At 54.8% G+C, this 24,566-nt stretch overlaps 1 protein-coding gene across 5 annotated transcripts in view; it reads left to right on the top strand.

Moving 5' to 3' along the window:
* SPSB1 (splA/ryanodine receptor domain and SOCS box containing 1) overlaps positions 1-24,566 on the top strand; it is a 69,870-nt gene that overhangs the window by 33,353 nt on the left and 11,951 nt on the right. Inside the window, exon 2 of one of the 5 annotated variants that reach the window (XM_082461417.1) lies at positions 23,560-23,697. The exons of 2 other annotated variants lie outside the window; for them this stretch is intronic. The gene's annotated coding sequence lies outside the window, so the exon portion shown is untranslated. Of the gene's footprint in view, positions 1-7,127; positions 7,588-13,775; positions 13,874-23,559; positions 23,698-24,566 lie in introns of those variants that run through there. 2 more of the 5 variants (XM_082461416.1, XM_082461419.1) reach the window with 2 other exon arrangements.

The following is a 24,566-nucleotide window of genomic DNA, read 5'->3' as shown; positions in this document are numbered from 1 at the left end:
TTATTGAGGGGTAAGACATCCCGAGTAGCTCCATACCTTCCTGCCTGCCCAGGCATATATGTGTAGGTATCTCTGGGGACACTGCTATTTGATTAAAATGGGCTTGCCTTTCATATTCTACCCTGCTCTTCTCACTGAATGCGTGTGGAAATGCCCCCAGGCTCCAGTGTGGTTCTACCTTGTTTTTTCACTGCTGTGTGATGAATGGTTCATGGTACAGATGCACCAGAGTTGTCCACCTGATGAGTCAGATATGATGGAAACACTTAATTTGGACTGGCAGAAAATGGCAGTGCCTCTGTAATAAACACATGTACAGATATCCTCAGTACAAGTGCTTTTATTCTTTTTTTTTTAATTTATTTTTGGCTGCATTGGGTCTTCGTTGCTGCGCATGGGCTTTCTCTAATTGCGGTGAGCGGGGGCTACTCTTTGTTGCGGTGCGCGGGCTTCTCATTGCGGTGGCTTCTCTTGTTGCAGGGCACAGGCTCTAGGTGCGTGGGCTTCAGTAGTTGCAGCACGTGGGCTCAGTAGTTGTGACTCGCGAGTGCAGGCTCAGTAGTTGTGGCGCACGGGCTCGGTAGTTGCGGTACATGGGCTCAGTAGTTGCGGTGTGCAGGCTTAGTTGCTCCATGGCATGTGGGATCTTCCCGGACCAGGGCTCGAACCCGTGTCCCCTTCATTGGCAGGTGGATTCTTAACCACTGCGCCACGAGGGAAGTCCCCGGGTGCTTTTATTCTTGTGACCCAAGCCCCAGGAGTGGAATTGCTGGGTCAATCCCCAGTTTATTTCCCCAAAGCTGCAAGATTTCAGATTCCACCAGCCACGTGGGTGCACACTTCCTCCCCTGCCCGCCAGCAGTAGGCGCCATCTGTCTACTGACTGTGTAGTAATCTGGGGGGCGCAAGGCGATAGATAGCTCGTTAGTACTTAATTTTTTTGTTTCCCTGTTTGCTAGACAGATTGGGCGTCTTTTGGTACAAGTTTATCTGCCATTTGCATTTACTTTTTTCCTCTGAGTTGCCTCTTCAAGTCCTCTGACCATTTGACTAATGTGCAATAAAAGGACCAGAAGCAAATGCGACAAACTGTTGACAGCGGTTCATTTTAGGTGCTGAAAATGTGTGTCTCTTTTGTACATGTTTGAATTACAAATTTTCAAAATGAAAAAAAGACCAATACCTAAATGAGAGTGTTTTAGGAAGATCGGTCGGGGTCAGAGAGGTGCTGTGGGCAGGGAGACCAATTTGGAGACTCTTGCAATAACTTTGCGGGTGATGATGACTTGAACTGTGAGAGTGGGGACAGATTTGGGCAATTATAGGGGAATTTATACCAACTGGTGGTGATGTGGGGAGCCAAGAAGAGAAGAAATCCAGGAAGATGAGAGGTTTGAATCTGGGTGACCGACCAGGAGAACGAGGACAGAACTTGGCAGAGATGCAGAGGCTGGGAGGGGGCTGTGTTTGAGTCTGGAGAAGAGCTGAGTGGGAGTGAGGGGCAGGGTTGCCATAAGAGTGATGCCGTTCAATGATGCAGTTGCCATAAGGGTGATGTGTCAAGTTCAAGGAGAGATGCTCCCTGGAGCCACGAGAGCAGAGGAGCCCGTGGAAAGAGGGCCCCTCAAGAACATCTGTGTTTAAGGGGAGGAGGAAAAACTGGCGAAGGAGCTGGATGGGAGCCTTGCAGAACAGGGAGTACACCATCACGGAAACCAGTGTTTCAAGGTAAAGGTCATAGTCAGGGTTTTCAAATGTATTTGCGAGGCAGAGAAGATGCTTTTTTTAGGCCGTTCAATTTATCGATTAGCAGGTCATAACTTGGAAGAGCACGTTTCCTAAAGTGGCTGGGGCCTGAAGTCAGCCTACTGGGTTCTGCAGCCTGAGTGCAGGGAGGGTGACCGAGGCCACAGGAAGTGAGGCTGGCTGCAGGAGAGTGCCCTGTCACTGGGCTCTGTGGCATTCTGGCTTGGTTTCAATGCTCTTCACCCGTGACTGTGGATTGAGCTGCCCTTGGGGGCCATGCTAGGCACCAGCCACTACAGGTGTCCAAGACGGGCTTGACAGCCTCAGGGTCCGTGGGGGAATCCACCAGAAGCCGCCTTCCTCTTGAGAACCTCAAGAACCTTGATCTACGCTGTTCAGTGTCTGTTCCCAGAGCAGCCCCGAGGGAACAGGGGAGACATGAGTCATTTCCTGGACAGCAACCTGTCCCAGCTTCTTAGCCATTTTGGGCTTGGCCTTTCATAAATTTATCTTCCTTTTGAAGTCCACCTCCATTTCCTGCCAGTTCTGTCTCCTGGTCGGGTCTGTGAAGCACCTGCAGTGAGAAACAGCACGTGAGCACGCCTGCGAGTATTCACGTCCTTCTTTTTCTTATTCCAAATGAAAAGAAGAGAGATTGGCCAGGAGGTCTAAGGAACGCATTAGCCAAGTAAATGGTGACATTCTATCTCTGCCAATTTTCCTCTCCAGCATGACTCCTGGGAAAACAGCTCCTTGTCTGGACCGCCTTGGCCATTGGCTTAAAGATGCAGATGGGGTGGGACCAGGGATGGCTGCCAAATGCCTTAGCTTTGTTCAGCGTTTGTTCCCGTAGCGTCAGGTTAGAGGGACCCCCTTTTCATCACTTTCTGTGCCTCAGGGTTTTTTTCCTTATTTTCATATAAAATGAAGCATTTTTTATTGTGGTAGAATATACATAAAATTGACCACTTTAACCATTTTTGAGAGTAGAGTCCAGTGGCATTAAGTATATTGTTGTGCAACCGTCACCACCATCCATTTCCAGAACTTCTTCATCTTCCCAAAGTGAAACTCTGTCCCCATTAAATACTAACTCCCCATTCCCTTTCCCCATGGCACCCAGCCTTCCACTTTCTGTCTATGAATTTGACTACTCTCAGTGCCGCGTAGGAGTGGAATCACACGGTATTTGTCTTTTTGTGATTGGCTTATTTCACTTAGCCTCAGGGTGCATCCATGTTGCAGCGTGTGTCGCAATTACCTTCCTTTTTAAGGCTGAATGACAGTCCAGTGTGTGTGTCCACACTGCTTATCCGTTCATCTGTCGGTGGACACTTGGGCTCCTTCCTCCTTTTGGCTATTGTGAATAATGCTGCTGTGAACACAGGTGTACAAATATCTGTTCGGGACCCTGCTCCCAAATCTTTTGGTTCTATACCCAGAAGTGGAATTGCTGGATCATATGGGAATGGTAATTCTATGTTTAACTTTTTGAGGATTTGCCTTACTACCTGCCACAGCAGCTGCACCATTTTATAAAATGAAGCATTTTTATTGGGTGATCTTTAAGATATCTTTGTGCTTTAAAAGCAGGTTGTGGTTGTACGGTTCCGTGGTCAGTGGTTGGAAGATGACCTTTGGAGTTAAGATTTGCTCCCCGGAACGTCATGTGGCGGTAATAATTACAGTCACCACGTAACCCATTAATACATATGAAAGGCAAGGTGCCCAAAAGTGCCTCACATGTCGTGAGGGCCGTGTAAGCATCCAGTATTGTCTGAGGACCTACTGTGTGCTGGGAACTTTTTGGCCTCTTTGAGTATATTCATTATCTTTGCAGAATACGTATTTATTATCTTTCTCATTCTTTTTTTTTTTTTTTTTTGGCCGTGCCTCGCGGCATGCGGGATCTTAGTTCCCCAGCCAGGGATCGAACCCCTGCCCCTGGCAGTGGAAGCCTGGAGTCTTAACTACTGGACCGCCAGGAAAGTCCCTCTCTCTCATTCTCGTAGGTGAAAAATCAGTGATGCTTTCTCATGATGTTGGTTTGAAGTGGTATTTCTTGGGCTGTTAACACACTTCAAATTTTCTGTTTACCTAAAAGAAATGTTCTAATTCTTTCTTGCTGGTTCTTAGCCTGCCTCCCCCAAAGTATTTATGGAACTGCTCCCCTCACAGCACTTTTTGTTAAGCCGTGCAAGGGTAGCTGCTCTGTGGAAGGAGGGGATGTCATCTCTCCGTTTCGGGTGCTTTCTGCTTCCATCCGGCAACCCGGCGGCGGAGCGGGGCGGGGTGTGGGATGAACTTTAGGAGCAGGCTTTCTGATCTGTCGCCTCCCCACCTGGCCCCAGTGCCTGAGTCCTGAATCCCCGTCATGATGTTCAAGGCCCTTGCCGTCCACACCGTGTTCCTCTCTCTCCCTCTCTCCAGTTACTGCTCAAATCTTCCAAATGGCATTCTCATCACTTGATTACCCTTCGGGTCCCAAAGACAGCTGCCCGCCTCTGATGGGGGGCAGGGTTCTCTCACCAGGGGGTGGAGGGGTCTGCGTGCCTCTTCCCTCAGCTCATCTCTGTTACTGAAACCCCAGCCTTGGTCAGGACCCCTCAAAGGGGACTTCCCTGAGGGTCCCACCCTTCCTCCACCCTTCCTCCACCCTTCCTCCACCGCCACCTGTCTCAGCAGCCCCCCAGGTGGTGCATCCTGCTTCTTCTGTAGCTCTTTGAAGACATCATCTCTCCTGTGAGGCTGTGGGCATCAGGCGGCTTGCTGGCCTCAGTCTCCGCACGCGCCCCCCCCCCACCCCAGGCTCTGCCTCGCGGGACAGGCCGTCGAATTTGCCGAACGGATCATTAGTGGTTAGAGAAGAGCAAGGCTATGTCGAGACTCTTTTTACTTTTTCCTGGTGGTTTAAATTTTTCTTCACGGTGTGAGAAGAAAGACTACAAGGAGAAAGTCGGTCTGTGGGGGACTTCCCCAGCGGTCCAGTGGTTAAGACTTCGCATGTCCACTGCAGGGGGCACGGGTTCGATCCCTGGTCCGGGAACTAAGATCCCGCATGCCGCAAGGCATGGCCAAAAAAAAAAGAGAGAGAGAAAGCCAGTTTATGGATGTTCAAACATAAAATAACACTAAGGGGCTTCTTCCCTAGCTGGGCTCCTGGTGGGTAAAGCAGCAACGGTTGCCTTAGCCCACGTCCCCAAAGGGAGGCAGAGGTGTGGAGGGGGGCACACCAAGGAGGGTCTGGCATCTCAGTCCAGTGATTCTGGGCTCCTGTCTTCCCCCTCCAAGGTCAAAGTCAACACCTGAAGGTCTGGAAGAAACTTCTCCATCAACTCAAGTGAGAAGTGGAGGGGGCCTTTCTGGTAGCTTCTGTCCAGTTGTCCTAGAAACGTCCCACTTCAGTTCCCAGCGCGCCAGAGCCAGGTCTGAGACTCTAACCCCGGTATGACTCCCGCTGCTTGGCGCCCCCTAAAGAATAGCTCTATGCGTCTGGGGCGGGGGCGGCCGGGGCTGGCCCCCAGGTGCCTCTGAGAGGGGCAGGGACCCGGCTGGGTGGGCCGGGGGACCTGATACTCAGGTGAGCCAGGCCTTCACCGCCCGAGGTACTGGTTTGATTTTTTTACGAAGGGGGGCCCCTCAAGATGCCTGGCCCACCCAGGGGAGCTGCCACTGCCGCTGTGACCACTCTTGGTTCCCCTCCCCGTTCCAGAGCACAGCCCAGGCAGGTCCTCGCACCCACAGGGGCCCAGGTTCTCACCCCGGAGCCGCTGGCCTGCCTGGCCAGGGAGGTCGTTGACTTGTTTTAACTTCAAGACCTTCCTGGTTTGGGGACAGGACACCCTCTCTGGGGGGAGGGGGAGCAGGGTGAGGCTGGAGGGTGGGCAGAGGTGCACCCCAACCTCCTGCCCTGCCCCAGCTCCCCCCCATCCCTGCCCACACCCCTGGCACCACGGGAGGCAGCTCCCACGCAGAGCCTCAGCCCCGCCCTCCTGATGGGGACGCTGGGCCAGCCGCGGCGCGGAGCCCAAGTTTGTTGAGGCTGCAGGGTCTCCACCCTCCTGCTTCCCATTCCCTTGCTTCCTTTCCACTTCTTTCTCTGTGTCTCTCTGTCTCTGTCTCTCTGTCTCTGCTTCTCTCTGCCTTTCTGTCTCTGTGTGTGGGTCTCTCTGTCTCTGTCTCTCTGTCTTTCTGTGTCTTTGTCTTTCTCTGTATCTCTGTATCTCTTTCTCTCTGTCTCTTTGTGTGTGTCTCTGTCTCTCTATATCCATGTCCCTCTGTATCTCTACCTCTGTCTCTCTCTGCTTCTCTGTCTCTGTCTCTCTATCTCTGTGTCTCTGTCTCTCTGTGTCTCTGTCTTTCTCTGTCTGTGTCTCTCTTTCTGTCTCAGTCTCTCTCTCTCTTTCTCTCTGTCTCTGTCTGTCTGTCTCCCTCTGTCTCTGTCTGTCTGTCTCTGTCTGTCCCCTGGGAGGCCAGTGAAGCCAGGGTGGACCCTTCTCACCGAGACCAGTGTGACTTCAGCAGGATGGGAAAACTGAGCAGTGTGCCCTGTGGGGTGGGGTGAGGGAATTCAAGAGGGTGAGACGGGTCCTGTTTGTCCGGGGTTTGGAACTGCTGCCACATTCCCCATCCAAGGTCAGCAGTCTGGCCCCCCAGAAGGTGCCCCACCTTCCCAGTGAGGGAGCGGGGAAGAGAGGGAGGCTTGAAACTGGTGCCTGGAGGACCTTGAGGCTCAGGGGGTGGGGGGAAGGAAACCTCTTCCTGCCTGTGCCCCCACCTGGGGGAGACCTGGGGATGGGGCTGGGGTGTCACTCAGCTCTCCCCCTCCCCCATTTCCACTGGGGCCTCCCCACGGTGTCTGCTCCTGGGTCTGGACACAGCCAAGGCCCTGGGCGCAGGGGGCGTCCTCTGTTCCCAGCAGGAGGTGTGAGACTGGCTGGGGGGTCTCAGGTCTGCTGACCGGTGTCAGTTGGGGATCAGAGCCCAGGCTGTACCTGAAGCCCCCTCCCTGGGGATGGGGACAGCCGTTGGCCGTTGGCCGGTGGCCACGGCCCGGGGGCATTCCTGGCGGATGGCCCACCAGCCCCGGCTGGAGCCTGGTAGGCAGGCGCTTGATTCTTCGCTGGTGAGTTTCTGTTCGTTTCATGACAAGTTGCTTGGGAACAAGACAGCTGGTCGTCGCTGGGAGGGGATGTGGGAAGGGGGACGTGGCAAGTGCTGTCGTGAATCTGCCCCTGCATGCCGGCTGAGGTCCACACCTGCCAGGCTGGGCCCACCTGTTGTTCTGGAACGTGCCTTGGGCACTGAAAGGGCGCACTGCCTGCCCGTGACTGTTTGCCTCGCTGCCTCTGTGACTCCAGCCTTGCTTTGCTGGGCGTCCCTGAGTGGGGTGGAGGGAGAGTCCCTGGGTCTCGGGGAGGATGCAGCAGCAGCAGGAAGGGAACGGGTTACAAACCAGCCTCCCATTGGGCCTGCAGCCTCCCTTCTGGAGGGCTTTTAAAAACTGGCCGGTTACCTTGTAATTGTTCCCAGCAGTGAGGAGCGAGTCCAGTGTTTGTTTTGCCTTCTGTGTTCTCCTGGCCAGCGGTAACCAAGGGCCGCTTCCCCTTGGTGACGGCGGAGCTCGCTCAGGCCAGGGCTGATCCAGCCCGGGCGAGGGAGGCCTGGGGACCCGCAGGGCCCGGCCACTGGCAGGGAGACACCCTGCTCCCGGGGCACCAGTGAGCCGCCTGCACTCCGCTTCCTTCTCCCTGGCCTGAGGACCAAGGGCTTCCCTCCTGCGGTTCCCCACCGACGCTGCCTGGGCACTGGCCCGAAACATTCCAGAACTCCGATCCTCCGGTAGGTGTCTGGGAGACCGTGAGGCCACTTGCTGGCAGGCCATGTGGGGCTGGGTCGAGGGCAGGGCTGTGGACCTCAGCCGGGATGCTGCTTGGGCCCAGGGGGTGACCTTCATTCTAGATTCTGGCAGAACCCAGGATCCTGAGCTAGTTTTGGGGGAGACTTTGCAGGGAAATGGAGACCTGCTGTGAAACAGCCCAGGTCGTGGAGGCCGGCCAGGGAGGGCTCTGTGGCCGAGAGGGACCGATCCTGGATGGCCGGGATTCTGGTCGGGTGGGGTTGTTTGAAGTGAAAGGAACAGCATTGTAACAGGTGTGGCTGCAAGGCAGCGTGAGGCTCCTGGACGCTGCTCGACTGGCTTGGCTGGTCGGGAATCGGGGATATTTGGAGGAGCGGAGCGAGCTGAGGAGGGCTCAGAAGGAGCTTGGGGAGGGGGGAGGGGGCCCCGGAAGTGGTGTTGCCCCCACCTTGGTCTTCCCAGACCCCGAGTGACCGGGGGCTTCCAGAACGTCTGGGCCAGGGAACCACAGCCTGTTTTGTGCGCCCGACGGGGCCCTGACAGGCTCTGCCCGTGACTTCTGTTAAACTCGTCGGCTTCTAGATTTGGTTTGTTGGGAGTCAGAGACGTTTCAGGACTGGCTTCCTGAAGAGGGATGGACGGACCTCCATTTATCTTTCTTGCTGATGTGTTTCCTCCTGGCCTCTGCCTTGGGGAGGGCCCACAGCACGTCCCCCATCCACCTGGGCACACAGAGCACCTGTGTTAGGGCCGTCCGGAGGCAGTCTGCATTTCCAGCGGGTTCCCAGGTGATGCCCCTGCTGCGGGCCCACGGGCTCCCCAGGGCGTGACCGGATGCAGGGCACGTGGGGTGACTGGCTCCCTCGCTCCCAAAGGGATCACTTCCCCAGGAGGGACTCGTACTGCTCCGCACGCAGGATCTCAGGCGCGTCTGCTTTTCCGTTTGGGGGCCTGGAGGGAGGGTGCTGTCAATCAAGAGCGGGGCTATCTGGGCGGGGTGGGGGGGGGGGGCTGGGACACGGCGCAGGGGGAGGGGCCTGAGCGCCTCTGTCCGACTTTCACACGGATTCCTTCCACCAGCCCAGCTGTCGATACTGTTTAACCTCAGTGATTCATTGAAGTGTGTTTCAAGGGAAGGCGTTGTGTTACAGAAACGCGGGTCCCAGCGGCTTGTTTTGTTGGCAGGTCTTGCCGCCTCAGCAGAAAAGAGGCGCTTTTGATATGGGAACGGAAACTTGGGACAGCGTTAGAAGCACTCAGTGTGCTGGGCGGGAGGGGACCGTGGTCTTCCTGCAGTTCTGGGACCTCACTGCCAGGCTGCCCACCTGGGGGTGGGGAGGGCTCCCCACACCTGGGTCTGGGGTCTGTGCCCCCCGCGGCTGTGACGAGGCTGGCCTTCCTTGACACTGAGGGGTGGGGGGACACGTCCTCTGCTCCCCATGTCGCCTGTGAAGGTGATGCGCTGCTGTCGTGATTTTATGGAAAGTCCAGCTTGCAGAGGAAATACCTTTCTGAGCGCGGTCTGTATGGCGTCACAGAGCAGCCCTGCCGAGGCGCGTGCACGACTCCTACTAGGTACCGGGGCCCTGGTCCAGCTCGAGTGGCCCATCCTGGGCTTGCTTGGTTCCAAAGTGGGGCTGACAGGTTTGCCAGACAGGCAAGTGCCTCCGTCTGGCTTCTTCCTCCCTCTGCCCTGATTGTCACACCGGACTAGCCCATTAAGTGGATATTGGACCAATTTCCCTTTTTCCACTTCCCCTTTCTTCCTTTTGTGTTCTCAAATGTGATAAGTGGACCAGGCTCACCCCAGATCCAAGTTGCTTTCCCAAGAAACTTCTCCAGATGTGTCTGTCCCGGCTGCCTGGCCCCAGAGAGCACAGAGGCATGGCACCCCACCTCCACGGCTGCCACCCCCATCACCCCCTTCCCGGAGCAGGCACAGCGGGGAATGAGGAGGAGGCATCGGGAGAGCTCTGCAGAGGCAGACAAAACCACTGCCAGCCTCCGGCTTCCCGTGGAGACCTCTGTGTCGCCATTAGTGAGCCTGAGACGGCGAGAGGCAGACGCAGAGCTGGGTCACGGACACCCCGAGGTGGCCGTTCTCTGGGAGATTGCTGAGTTTGCAGTGGGGAATGGGTGTCAGGATTTGCATGGCTCTTTCTACCGTTGGGGAGCTACTGGAGACGCCTTCTCAAGAAGCCCTCCCTCCCTCCCTCCCTTCCTTCTCCTCAGACCACTAAACTACAAATACATGGCCAGTGCTGGCTCTTTTATTAAGTACTAAGCTTTTCATGGGCTCCTCACTTAATCCTTAAAGCAAACCAGTAGGGTTGAACAGTCATCGTCCCCATTTCAATGGATGAGGAACCTGAGGCTCAGAGAGGTTGGAGCACTTGCCCAAGGTCGCCCAGCTTGTGGAGCTGAAGGTTAAGCCCAGGCAGCCCAAACCCAGACTGCAGTCTTCTCCATCTTCTCCTTGATCCACCGTGTTTCAGTTCCAAGAAGTCTTGGATCGGGGCCTCCGGGCTACTCAGACGAGGATCCCAAAGGGATGGACTGGGCCCTTGGGGTCATGATGGCACATCTCCATTTTGCAGGTTCAAGAACTGGACTTCTTCCCCCAGTGTATCCAATATTGATACAGTTTAGAGGTATCTACCAAACTCACAAGAGACTGATGTATAAACCTGAGGTGGGACACTCGGTGTACTGAAGATTTGCGTTTGCCTCTGAAAGGGGCAAATGGGAGGCACTGAACCGGAGCTCAGGGGAACGGGCAAGAGGCCCTCAGGATTTACGCCTCAAGCTTTGTAGCCTGATATCCCTGTTGCCACAGGAGTAGATGGAACAAGAGCTGGAGTTCTTGGTCCATGGATCAGGCCGCCATCTTCCCAGGCTCTGTGTCTGTGTCCTCACTCACCGCCACCTTTTAAGCTTAAGCAGTCCTTTGCTTAGGCAAGGTATGATCTCACCTATGGGATTATAGCTAGTTCGGGTTACATGCTGGATCCTACCACTTCCCAGGATCCCACCCCCTGGTCCAAGCTGCATCCTTGCATTGACTCCCTAGCTGGTCTCCAGCTGTCAACAGCCTCTTCTCAACACAGCAGCTAAGAGGGATTCTGTTAGAAGGGAAGCACCGCGCCCTCTGTCTGCACAAAGCCCTCTGCCGGTTTCTTGTCACACTGAAGACAAAATCCAAAGTCCTTCTTTGTGGCCCTCAAGGCCTGGTGTGCCTGCCCTCTGCACACCTTGCACTGTCTCCTCAGCCTCTTCCTCTCTCTGCTCTGGCCATACCGCATCTCTCTTTTTCCCCCGCCATGCCACGCATGCTCAGACCTCAGGGCCTTTGCACGTCCTGTTCCCTCTGCCCAGAACACACTTCCCTTTGAATAGTCACATGCTTTTCTCCTCCCCTTCCCCCAGGTCTCTGTCCATGTATCACTGTATCAGAGAAACCTCCCCTCACCACCTTCTCCCATCCCTTGCTCTGTCCTCACTACTCTGCTTCATTTTTCTTTAACACTTATTACCTGGCCCTATGTTAGATATTGATTCAGTCAACGCTTGTTTCTTGAGCACCTGCTTTGTTCCAGGCAACATTCTAGGCGTGGGGGCTCCCACCGTGAACACACAGATAAGAATCTCTGCCCTGAAGCTTGCATTGATTGTTCAAGTGATTGTTACGATGGCTGTATGTCTCCCCCACTAGACTGTAAGCTCCATGGGGGGCAATGATTTCTACCTATAGAGTATGTATGTGCATAAGGTATATAGTAGGTGCCTAATAAATATTTTTGGAATGAATTCCAGCCCTAAATCACCTTATTTGGACTTGGCTGTTTTCCAAACACTCATCAGCTGAACATTTACAGACCACCTCTCAGATTGGATCACTTCTGCAGGTGTCTATCTTGTAGGTTTTGTCAGTTTTTGCTGGTTTCCACCTGGGGAAGATGCTTTCTGGGAGCGTAGGTAGAACATTCTCCTACTTTCCCAGACACCGACCATCTGTGGCCCACGTTTTGAATCATCCACTTTATTGAGGTTCTCGGGGACTAAGGAACAAAGAAAGGATCTCGGGAAGCCCATGCTCCCCGACTGGGGTTTAGCAGGTGCTTGTGGGACGGGTAAGTAAACAACTCAGGTATTTATGAGCACCTACTGTATACACATAGGCCTTGAGCATGGCCCTTTGGGGTCCACTTTCCGTGTTTTCCACGAGCAAGTCTGGCCAGAAGGGGTCTGTGGGAGATGGTAGTACCTGGCATGAGAAGCTGGGGTCTCTCCAGGTCTTGAGCGACGATCCTCACGAGAACACAGAAACTCCACCCGTTAGAACAGGTTTGCATATGGCAGCAGGTCCGGTCACACTGTGTGTTAGCCTGGGGCCCGGCTGGCCTGAGCCAGAGCCCTGTGGTGTGGCGTCTTAGCTGGCAGACAGGCACCGACAGAGGGAGTGAGCAGGGGCTGAGTGGCTGGGATGGTTTCCTGATAACACACAGAGTGCGCCGCCTTTGCCAGTTTGGCCTCGGGGTGTTGACCTGCTCTGTGAAAAAGCTGGGACCTGGGAATCCTAGCGCTGCCTTGTACCCAGAGTCAGGTGTGTGTGGACGAGGGGTCCCCAGCGGCAGCTGTGCATGTGTGGGTCAGTCTCTGCCTGCACCACGTTTCGGGTGCAGACATGAGGATGCAGGCCCGCATTCCGGATTCCTCCAGAGAAACTCGATCTACAGGTGCTGTCTCAAGGCAGCGGGGTTGCCAAACCACAGCTCTGCGCTTTTTCTTTCGGAGGAAAGACAAGGGGGGGCGGTGGGGGGAGCAGAGAACTCAGCTCTAGAAGGCTTCACACTCCCCACATATGAATATCGTTAACTGTGTACCCGCGCGTAACCCTGGCTGACGGGCCTGGCTCTGCCCGCCAGGTCTCTGCAAGCTCTGAGCTCCTCTCTGCTCTGCACCCCCTTCCACACTTGCCTCCCGCCGTGTGGATTTTGGAGAAGTGCGTGGTTTTCATCCATTTATGTTTTTTTAATTTGTTGCGAAATTCACATAACAGTGACCGTTTTAAAGAGGACGGTTCTGTGGCATATAGTACATTCACGATGTCATGCGGCCACCACCTCCATCCAGTTCTAAAATGTTTTCATCCCCTGCAAGAGAGACCCTGACCCGTTAGCCGTCACTCCCCATTCCCCCTTCCCTGGCAACCACCAATCTGCTTTCTGTCTCTATGGGTTTACGTATTCTGGCTGTTTCATAGAAGCGGGAGCGTCACTGTGTGCCCTTTTGTATCTGCCTTCTTTCACCAGCATAAAGGGCTGGAGGTCCAGCCATGTTATGGCAGGTGTCAGTCCTTTATTCTTGTTTATGGCTGAATGATATTCCATTGAATATATATTCCACAATTGGTTTATCCAATCGTGCATTGATCGACATTTGGATTCGTCCATTTATGGTTTTGTAACAACAATAGGACAACAGTAAGGAAATGTGAAAGAAAGGGAAGCCCATAAGCTCATCACTCTAAACAGAGAAACATCATGCTTCCACCTTCCTTTTCATCTCTTTTCCTGCATGTGCCTGTGTAATTTTTTCTAGATTTTACTCTTAGGGCAGATACAGCTGTGTCCTTCCTTTTACTTAGGATAGCAAACCTTTTTCCGTGCCTCTCAAAGAGTGATCCTTTCAGCTAGCATCTTGGATGGCTGTGTCCATCTCCATAGATGTAGCTGGGGAGCCCCCTTCCTGCCTCCTCGCATCACCCCCGCGTGACCAGCTGGTGCCGTGGGAATCTAGCACCCGGACCCTTCCACTTGCCTGGAGGTTCAGGGTGAATTTATCCGCCACCTGTGGGTTTGCTGAGCCCCCTCCTCCCCGCCTTGTCGAGTTATCAGCCCCGGTGTTCAGGACTTTCCAGGTTGACAGGATTGGAGGAGGAAGACCAGCAACCTAAAAGAGGAAGTTCCTGCAGGCTACTGTGGCTTTAAAGGATATTTAAGTCCTTTTTTCACCAACCGGCCTGTGAGGCCCAGGGATTTACCTCTCCCTTGGCATCCTGTTGAGTTCCGTGAAATCCCACCCAGGGTACGGTGATTAGGTTGCACTAGGAGACACACTGCCCCATTCCTTTTAGAATCCTGTCCAAGTTCATTGGCTGTGGTCCATTCAAGGTCCAGTTGACAAACCTTCAGCCCAACTAGTTGCGCAGAAACTCCTGAGCGCCTTAAGACCCCACGGTCAGTTCCAAGATCGGGAAGCCTTTTGGTAGGTTACTTTCACATTTGATTTTCTTCTTCGAAAAATGGACAGTGGGATGGGGGGTTCTGAGGGCCCAAGATTTTGAGGGTGTTGAGAGGAGAGGTGGCTGTGAAAATGAAAAGAAACACGGGACTTCCCTGGTGGTCCAGTGGTTGGGACCATGCTTCCCTTGCAGGAGACATGCGTTCAATCCTTGGTCGGGGAACTAAGATCCCGCAAGCCACACGGCGTGGCCAAAAATAAGAAAAAGAAAAGAAAAGAAACGGCTCTAAGGCCAGCCTGTTAGGGAGAAATTCTTAACCTCCCACACACGACCATCATTATAGTCAAACAACCCAGATGTCCTTCTATAAGGGAAAGTTACCAAAATTGTGATAATGGAATATTATGCAGCTACTAACGCATAAAATTGATGTAGGAGCTAATATATTATGGCTTGGAAAAAGTGTGTGTGGTGTGTGATCCTTTGCTATAAGGGGACGGTCCCTGTATCTGCACTTGATTGGGAGGGGGACACTTTTAATTTATACTGTATACATTTCTTTGAGATTTCTTATGAGCACGTATAACATTTGAAATATTTCAAATCAAGATAGAACAAGAAATTTTTTTAAATTGTGGTCATCAATCCAAGCCTGTCAGTTCTCACTTAATGTGGATTTGAGATTCCAAAATGTTGAGCTATAATTCCTTTAAACCAGCAGTGTCCTAATGCCCTGGAGGGCTCATTAGTATGCAGATGGCTGGACCCCACCCTCAGCGTCCCTGATTCAGGAGGTGAGGGCTGGGGCCCAAGCCTTTGCGTCTGTAACGGGTGATGCTGATCTGCTGATCCGGGGACCCCACTTTGAGAACCACTCCTGTGAACCTGTTTGCAAGAGAGCATCCCTACGGCCTCTCCCCACTGTAGACGTTTTACGGGACTTCTGCCCCTGCTCTTGACCTAAAGGGTTTACGTTATTTAATGGGGTTTGAGAGGTTGTACAACCACAGGTGGCTGTGCTGGAGCGGTGGTCTTACACGAGGGGACTGGGCTCCTTGGGCCACCCTGTGAGGCCTTAACTCGCACCTGTCTTGGTGTTCCCTGGCTGAGTGCTCTCTTGCACTTGGCATTCAAGATTCCATACTTTTTTTTAAAAATTAATTAATTATTTATTTATTTTTGGCTGTGTTGGGTCTTCGTTTCTGTGCGAGGGCTTTCTCTAGTTGCGGCAAGCGGGGGCCACTCTTCATCGCGGTGCGCGGGCCTCTCACTGTCGCGGCCTCTCCCGTTGCGGAGCACAGGCTCCAGACGCGCAGGCTCAGTAGTTGTGGCTCACGGGCCCAGTTGCTCCACGGCATGTGGGATCTTCCCAGACTGGGGCTCGAACCCGTGTCCCCTGCATTGGCAGGCGGATTCTTAACCACTGCGCCACCAGGGAAGCCCCATCCTTTTTTTATCTCCTCATGTTAAAAGGAGGCGGGGGGGGGCAGGGAGCAGCATGTATTAAGCACCTACTGTGTACGCCCGGTGCTGGGTTGAGTGCTTTAGCTACCCTGAATGCTGCCCTTGCCCCTCCTTTTACACCCCCGCGTGGTTTGAGAGCATCACCTGGGTCTGCCGGGTGGGATACGGGGACCCGGGCCCCTCTGCCTCTCTGTGAGCTGATTCCTCTCGCGGCCTTACGTCTCTCCCTGGCCTCCCTCCTGCTCATTCTTCCTGAAGGGATGTGGGGTGACCCACATGACCACTCTCAGAGGTGACCTTTCCCAGTTGGCACATCCCGCTGAAAGAGGCCAGAGTGTCACCTGCTCCCACTCAGGCCTCCGGGCCCTAAAGCCTGGGCGTGGCCAGACTTTGTTCCAGGGACCCCTGATGGAGGCCAGCGGCCGGTGGAGTGAGCGGGTGAGCGAGCATCCTGCGGGAGGCCAGGGCCTCCAGGGAGGACCCTTGTTTCCCTGTGGCGCCTTCTCCAGACGCCCACCTCGGGGAAGGTGAGCCCCACTTTTCTCGGGACCGGAGTGAGGTCACTGGGGCCACCAGGCCACCGGGGATTGTAGGCTTCTGCCACCAGCCCAGTGGGGTGAGGAAGCACCTGCATCCCCGAGCCTTTCCCCTTGGGCACCCATGGGCTCTCCCTCGGAGGTGGCCATGGCACTGTCCTCCGTGCTGCCTTCCTGCCCCCTTTCCACGGGGCCCCTTCAGCTCCTGCGTGGACCAGGCAGGCCCAGTGTGATGGACCACCCAACCTGAGCAAGGTTGGGGGTCACCATCTAGACTTCGTTCCCACTGCCACTCCAAGGCACATCTGCTGCTGTCTCAGAAAACTTTCAGGAAGGTCGCTGTGTGTCATTGTGTGTCACTCAGCTCCCTCCAAAGAGCAGAGCTTCTCATCTGAACAAAGCACAGGCCGTTGCCATTATAACCTTGACTTGGCTGCAGCCGTGACTTTTTTTTTTTTAATTTTTAGTCTCTGAATGAATGTTGATGCTATTTCCCAGGGACAAGGCTCAACTGATTCGAGCCCTTTCTGAAAGTGCCATGAGTAATCTGGGTCCTTCCGTAGGTGTTTACGGCAGGTGCATTTTTTGGTCTTTTGAAGTCACAGGCTAGAGCTCCGGCCCGTGTGGGATTTTCTCTCCAGAATCACTCGTCAGAACTTTCCAGAAAGGTCCAGTACTTTTGGTTGATTCTAGGGGCAGACACTGACTTTTACTTCCCTGCTTGAGCAAGAAGACAGCTTTCCTGGGTCTTCCTGGGCATCCCTCCTCAAGGGATGGGGTAGGGTTAGGGTAACCACATGGCTCTTGTCCTCTGGTTGGTGGCACCTTGGCCGGGGCTCCGTGGCCAGGCTGCACGGAGCACGCCCACCCTGGGCGCTCCCACCACCGAAATGTGTTCTGGAGCCCCGGCTGATGAAGCACAGAACCCTAATATGCAGGCTGCAGAAGTTGCACCCTGATCTAATAACCGATCGCTCAGGCCTGCTTCTCTTGCAAAACCCTGGGCTGCAACCAGCGATGTGTGAGGTGGGGAGGCGGAGGGAGGGAGCTCATTTGATCTGCAGGTGAAAGGAGGCTTTATAAATAGGTCACCTTGTTCCACATCCTGAATTTTATTCTTTCCCCATCTTGGGTCGAAACAATGGTTTTACTGTTCTGGGGTCAGTCAGACGCACTGAGGGGGAACTGAGCTGAAAGGGGGTGAGTGTACGTCTGCCGCTCCTCAGTGGCCGCCTCTGTGTGTCCCCTGCCCCCAACCCCTGTTCCATCCATTTGTCACCGGTCACCTTGGACGTGTCTCCAACAGAGGGTATTGCTCGTTCAACAAACGTTTTTTTTTTTTTAACAACAAAACAAAAGGATAATTTTTAGTAGTTCCAGGGCCAATTGATCCGAACGTGCTTTTTTGGAAGGCGGAACTGTGGAGCTGTGGCTTTAATTGAAGGGACAGCGTCAAGTTACGAGGGCAGGTGCTGAGTGAGCTGTCCCAGCTGAGCCAAGGTTGGCATTCTTGCCCCCTCCAGCCTCTGCTCCCCCCGCCCCACCCCTGCCGAGGTCCTCCGTCCTCACCTCCCCTCCTGGCCTTGGCGGGGCACAGAACCACATACAGCTGCCAAGGCTGGGTTTCCCGTCTGAGCACGGAGCAGTTCTTTTCTTGCTTGGGGCCCATGGAGACAGATAGCTACCCCATTTTTGCTGGGAAAATTAAAATTTGTGTTGTGGAAACAGTGTAATTGGAAGTCTTAGGAGAAGTCGTTATAGAAATACTGTCCCCTTTGGGGATGGCCCCAGAGCTGTAGCTGGGAATTCTTGTCCTTTTATTTTAAATGCCCTACTGTCTCCATGTGTATCTTCCTGGGTAAATTAAACATTTATCCTGTGCTTGCTTTATAAGAAGTGACACACGTGGAGAGCCTGTAGGAACAATTGCTCTGGGGACAACTTGTGCTTGTGACTGTAGTGCGTTCAATCAGTATTTTGCAGCCTTTTATTCTTTTTTCTTTGCTTAAACATTATTTTCATTGCAAAAGGGAATACATGCATTAAAATTTTTTTTTCATTTCAAAAAGTCCTTAAAATGAACGCATCTTTCCTCCCGCCCCACCCTCCAGGACTAACCGTTGTGGAAGGTTTGGTGTTTATCCTTCTAAACCTTTCTCTATGCCTACAGACAAACGTGCACAGATAGCATCTTTTAAAAATTCTGTTCTTACAGACATGGGATCGTGCTCTGCATGGTGTTCTCTGATTTGCTTTTTAAAATCTAACAGCGTGGTGTTACATTTTGTGTAACAAAATGTGTTACATTTTTTGTGTTACATTTAAATCAGCACATCTGAGAGGCTACCTCCCTGTCTCCAAGGCTGCTGGAGTTCGTGGTGCAGGGAGCATCTTTGCCCACATGCCCCTGGGCAGGGCTGTAGGGTTTTGTAGACCAGACCCCTGGGAAGCTGGTCGGTGGGTGATTGCGGCGTATTTTACACCCGGGTGGGGACTGCCACGTGGCACCTGCACGCCGAGAAGCATGTCCCAGTTGGGGTCTGTCTGGGATACATGCCCACACCTGTACACAAATGGCCTTTTCCCAACATCCTTTCCAGTTCCCCTTAACCTTTGTTAACCCTGTGCATCCCGTAAGGCTCACTGGTCCCCCGTCACCCATAGAACTCTGCCAGCATCACTTTTCTCTGTGACTTGCATAGTGAAAGCCGTGGGTGTATCCAACAGGCGTTCTCCACCACGTGTGCCCAGGAGACACGGATATGAGCCTACCCTTCCCTCCCCCTTCAGAGAGAATCACTGCCTTAGGTCATTAAAGGCTGGGTGCCCTTCACCCAGCCCACTGTTCAGACCCGCAAACAGTGCGCTTCGGGGGTGTTTCTTACTCCTCGCCACCCTCTGGGGTTCACTCTCCAGTCCTGGGCTTCCTTCCCTGCACGTCTACTAATTCTGGATCTGGTTGTCCCTCCCTCCGAGGGCACAGAGAGGCCATCTGGAGGAGCCCAAGAAACTAGAGGGAAGGTGGTTTGTGAGGCTTTGGTCTTCCTTCCTGTGGAGAGCTGTGGTCCCCAGCAAACCCTCTCTGAAGCAGGGCTTTGGGGTAGGAGCACAGGTCCCCGGACCCTGAGCAGAGAGCACTTAACGGGCTGCCGGCGGCAGCAGCGGAAGGAAGTTCATCTGCTTAGAATTCCGTTGTGGACGGGTGGCTCTGGTGGCTTCTTGGGGACACTGCATGGAAGGCTTTTGCCCGTTAGAGGGTCCAAGTGGCATCCCTTTTCACAGTGAACCATGAACTGACCTCTGACCCAGTGAGGATGATGTGTGTGGCGTTGGGGGAGAAGGGGGTTCTCAGTAGGCGGAAAGTGTCCAACCAAGTCAAGCCATAGGGCTTCGCAGACGTCCCTCCCCCTCTGTCCCAGAGCTTTTGATCTCATTCACTCTATTGAAAGTAAATGCAAAATCCGAGAAGCCTTGCCAAGCTTCTAGGGGGTGTGTGTGTGTGTGTGTTTGTGTGTGTGTGTGTGTGTGTTACTCATTTGTACACACGTATTCTTGGTTCTGGTTGAGATACTCATGCTGCTGTATTTGACAAGGGTAACGACCCGCCCACCAAGCACGAGAGCCCCCTGTCCCGCCGGAGCCCGGGGCATGCTGGGTCTCTTCTCACCCCTTTCTGGGTATGGCATCGGTCTTTGGGAAGCACCAGGCGCTGGAACCTTGTTTGCAGCAACCTGTCCCTGCAGCCTCAGGGACTGAGGACAGTGAGAACAGTGTCTTATTGGGGCGATCAGAGGTTGGGGGGCAGGACTTTGTTGTTTGAGGGTTGGCTTGAGGCAGCCGTGAGGAGGAACGGGCGGATGTGATCTTAGGAACACGTAGCTAATGTGCAATGCTTTCTGGGAAAGAGCACTGCCATCAAGGCACTGAAGGGGAGTGGGGACCGCTGGCCATGGCGCTGCCTGGACCTCCTCGCCTCCCTCCTGCTCCTTAGCCCTGATGCCACCACAGCTGCTGGAGCTCTGAGTGTGCACACACACACGTGTGTGTGTGTGTGTATGTGTGTCTGCGTGTGACGGGCGGGGAGTGGTGGCAGCAACAAGGCCACCTCTGTCCCCCACTTCTCTCTTCCAGCCCCACAGGGCAATACACGTCCACCCCCTCCGCCCCCTCTGTGGCTTTGCTTCTCCCGGGTGGGGATGAGGGCTGGGTCCTCCCACCTCCTGGGGACTCACCAAGGACCTGCTGAGCCAGCCCAGACCCTGACACGCCTGTAGCAACTCTAGGCCCTGCAAAGCCTGGACATCTGCATTTGTGTCTCAGACGCAGGAAAGGGGGCTGGTCCCGGAGCCGGGGCCTGTACTGCTTCTCCCACTTCCTACCTGAAGTTTGGTGCCCACTGGGGACTCCCGCCTTGGCCCGGCATTAACAGGATCTGCACAGGCCAAAACAGCATCTCCATCACTCGGCACCTTTGGGTGATGTAACCCACTTCCCCTCCCCCCTGCTCCCACCCCCCGACCTTCATGTCCAGGTATTTTAGCGAGAGTGTCAGCAGTTTTGCTTGGGTTTAGAACAGGGATCAGTAAGCTATGGCCCCTGGGCCAAATCCGGTCCCACTGTCTGTTTTTATAAATCAAGTTTTATTGGAACATAGCCATGCCCATTCACTTAAATATTGTCTAGAAAGCCTAGAATATTTACCATCTGGCCCCTTATTTGCTGGCCCCAGCTTAGAAGGGACCTTAAACTTGATCTGCTCTAGCTCAGCATTCCAAGCACTTGGGTCTGGCCCAAAGACAGCGTCCATCTGTAGGACCAGGTATGGTGACCAGGAAGATGGCTAACAGTGATCTTCGTTCAGTGTACGGAGCACGGTCTAAAAATAAAAACAAAAAAGTGAAAATGCCAGTTTTCCAGGTCCTCTCGGGAACATTGTCTCAGCTGAGTCTTAGGTAAGCGTGGGACACCCATCTTACAGAGGAGCAAACTGAGGCTCAGAAAAGCTCAGGACGAATCCTAGGCAGAGAAGGCTGAGGATCGGAAGCTGGGGGCGCAGGGCTGTTGGAGGAATGATGCAGAGTCAGGTGGTGAGGTTGGGGCGGAACCTGGAGGGGAGCGCCTTGCCAGGCTACAGTCCCCAGAAAGAGGGCTAGTGGATCTCCGCGGCCACATTTGGAAGTAGACGGAAAGTGGAGGGCAGCTGGATGGCTTTAGTGGCCTTGCGTGGCAAGGAGGTGGCTGTGTGTGGACACAGGGTGGGGTTGGGCAGGTGACAGGTGAGTCAAGAGTGGCCCTAGGGTTGCCACAGTGATTGACCACCTAGGAGGTGACTCAGATGGCAGGATGGCCCAGGAACAGCAGAAGGGGTGGCTCACGTCCCTGGCTAGGCCCCAGGGTGCCCTCGTGCGGGAGTGGTCCCGAGATGCTGCGGGCATCTTTTCCTGCCCTCTCCGCCCCCTCTCCCCAGCCTCTTCCTCCCAGGGACCCCCCTCTGCTCAAGGTCACATGGTCCAGGGGCCAGAAGGGCTCCCCGCCTTGGATGGTTCCCAACATGGGGGACCAGGAGGGTAGGAGCTTAACACAAGGGCCATGTGAGTAAACCTGCTTGGCAACCAGGAGGTAGAATCTCAGAAAGGGAAGAAGCTGGTGGAGCTCACCTGAACAGACAGCCGACAAGTCACTGTGAGGTTACGTTGTCTTTTCTGACCCCGTGTTCTGAGGCTGGACTGACCTTGCTGCCACAAGATTCCTTTTCACCTCCGTCTTGTGCTTTCCTACTGCAGTGATCCCTGTGTAGGGCCCTTAGTCTGGCTCAGGAGTTGGCCGACTACCTGCTGGTCTGTTCTTGTAAATAAAGTTTTGTTGGAACTCAGCCAGGTTCACTTATTTACGCATTGTCTGTGGCTGATCTCGTGCTACAGGCAGAGTTGAGTAGTTGCACAGAGACTGTTGGGCCCACAAAGCCTAAAACATCTACTAGCTAGCCCTTGACAGAGAGAGTTTACTGCCTGGTCCAGCTGAAGTAGGAGTTATATGTGTGCACAGGCCCAGATTTACTGGCCCATGAGCCCCTCTCTCCCTCTCTTCCCTGCTCGTCCGCCACCCCTTCAACCCTCCACCCCCCCAACCTCTGACTTGTCCCCAACCTCCTTGTTGTGGTCTTTCTCCATTCCCACCCATTTCTCTCCAAGTATTTTAAATTTATTTATTTATTTATTTTTGGCTGTGTTGGGTCTTCGTTTCTGTGCGAGGGCTCTCTCTAGTTGCGGCGAGTGGGGGCCACTCTTCATCGCGGTGCGCGGGCCTCTCACTATCGCGGCCTCTCTTGTTGCGGAGCACAGGCTCCAGACGCGCAGGCTCAGTAGTTGTGGCTCACGGGCCTAGTTGCTCCGCGGCATGTGGGATCTTCCCAGACCAGGGCTTGAACCTGTGTCCCCTGCATTGGCAGGCAGATTCTCAACCACTGCGCCTCCAGGGAAGCCCTCCAAGTATTTTAAATTAACGTGTTGGCAGGACTTTTCCCCACCACCTTCCCTTCGCTCACAGCCCACCTGCCCCAGGTCTCCTCTCCTCCGACCCCCAGCCTCCCCGTCACTTTTCCCACCTGTTCCCAGGGGTCGTGGGTGGAGTGGGATCTTCAGTGCCATGAGATTCTGGGAGAGAGGTCCTTCCTGCCGTGAGGCCAGAGCCAGCCGACAGGACGGCGACAGACTGCTTCACTCCAGGAAGCGGTAAAATGAACTCTGTTCAGATATTAATTCCCTCCTTGTTCTCCCAGAGAGCTGACCTGTGTCCCCACGGGGTCCTGCACAGAGAGGTTGCTGGGCACCAGCCAGAGTGGGTATCCAGACAGAGATGGGTGTGGGTGCCTCTGACTTTGAGATCTGCCTTGGACCAGCTTTCCCCCGGCTCAGAAAGATGCTGCTGGGGAGGCGTGGAAGAGGGGGGTCAGGGAAGGCCAAGCAGCCAGTCTCTGCAGTTACCAGGACCGCGTTGCCACACCAAAACCCAGGCTCTCCGCATCCTGGTAATCAGGCCCCAGAGCCATGGAGGCCCGCTCAGCAGGGCCCTGGGGGGAGTCCTGGAGGTTTCGATGGCTCTTGAGAGTTGATGGGACTGAAAGCTTGAAATTGGGATTGTCCTGGGAGTTCTAGGTCATGAGGTCATCATATCCACAGAACTTTCCAGAACCAGGGTGGTCTCCCGGCCGCCAAGGGACCCCTCAGCTCTGTACAGCTTTGCAAACATTTGACACGAGGGGTCCCAGCCCCTCTCTGAAGCAGTGCCCATGAGGGAGCCTCTTGTTCCACACCACAGAGGGGAGGGCAAGAAGGGTGACCCACCCACTGAGGTAAGGCGGTCCGGGCTAAGGGCTCCCACTCGGGTGTCTGCCGAGAGCCAGTCTCCAGGGGCCCTGGCCACCCTGAGGACGGTGTCTCACGGGGTCTCTTCCCAGCTGAGAGGAAGGCGTCTCCAGGGCAGCCAGAGACCAGACCTGCGTCCAGCCCCGTGCAGGTCCCGCCCCTCCTCCTGGCCCTGCTGGTGCCTGGGCGCCGGACAGGGAGGCCAGTGGTCCCAGGTTCCCAGATCTCCTGCAGCCGGTGCCTGCCCTCGTCCCCCAGCAGGCGCTCTGTCTGCTGCCGCAGTGGGACAGTGACACGCCCGCTGCAGCCCCTACACTGGGCTCCTTTGTTTCCTACTTGTCCCAGGCACCATCGTGCTCCTTGGAACAAGTGACCCTGTGATGCTTCTCCAGCAGCCAGGCACCGATGGCCTCTCGCCCAGCTCCTCTGTGTCCCCGTTTGGTTGTGTTTATGTAGCCAGGAGCCTGCCTGCTCCCTTGTCTGGTCAGTCCTGGGAGCCCATCCCCCCCAAACCAGGCAGCCAAGAGTCCCTTCTGCGGGCCGGGGGCGGGGGTGGGGTTCTGATGGCGGGAACCACCTTCTCTCTTAGTGAGGCTCGGGAAACCCAAGTAGCTCGTGATTTTCCCTTCTCCGAGGCGGACACCGGGGACAGGCGTGGCAGGGATGGCCAGAGTCCTGTCCACCGCACATTTCAGCCCCTCCTCCTGGGGCTGCCGGCACAGAGGACGACGGACGGATGCACTGAGATCTCTCCTCCAACCCAAGGCTCCGATTTCCCTTAAAGGAGCCAAGGGATGGTGTAGCCAGGGCGGGAGTGAGGCATCTTGGAGTGGCACTTCCTCCCCAGATGGGCTGTGGGGACCTGAGGAGCCGACCATTAGCTGCAAGTTGAAGAGTGTGGGCGGCAAGGGGTGGCCGTCTACGAGTTGGTCCAGAGCTACCGGGGGTGAGAGCCTCTGTGCCCACCTGACTCGGGGCCAGCTGGGGGGTTGCTGCAGACACAGGGACCGCTGATCAGGGGCTTTATGCGCACTGGGGTTCCCTTCCCTAGTGGGAACCGGTGGTGCGTCTTCGGAGGCGGCTGTGCCGGAAGAGAGAGGGACTGGGAGGTGGCATCTCAAACAGCTTCTGCTGCCACTCGGGGATTCACCTTCCTTCCAAACAGCAGGCGCAGGGAGTAAACTTCCCCTTCGACCAGGGGAGAGGCCCACTGCGCTGGGCTGATGTCGGCACCGGGCCAGCTTGGCCTTCTGCCCTGAGAAACCGTGATGAGGTATTTGGTGAGCCTCGGGCTGGGCACCCGACACAGTTACGAGCAGTGCCCGTCCCAAGTCCGCCTGTCCACGCAGACC

This window comes from Balaenoptera physalus (genome assembly GCF_965194825.1).
Source record: "Balaenoptera physalus genome assembly, chromosome: 1".
NCBI lineage: Eukaryota > Metazoa > Chordata > Mammalia > Artiodactyla > Balaenopteridae > Balaenoptera > Balaenoptera physalus.
Note: the sequence above shows the minus strand (reverse complement) of the source record. Positions and strands in the feature narration are given on the sequence as shown.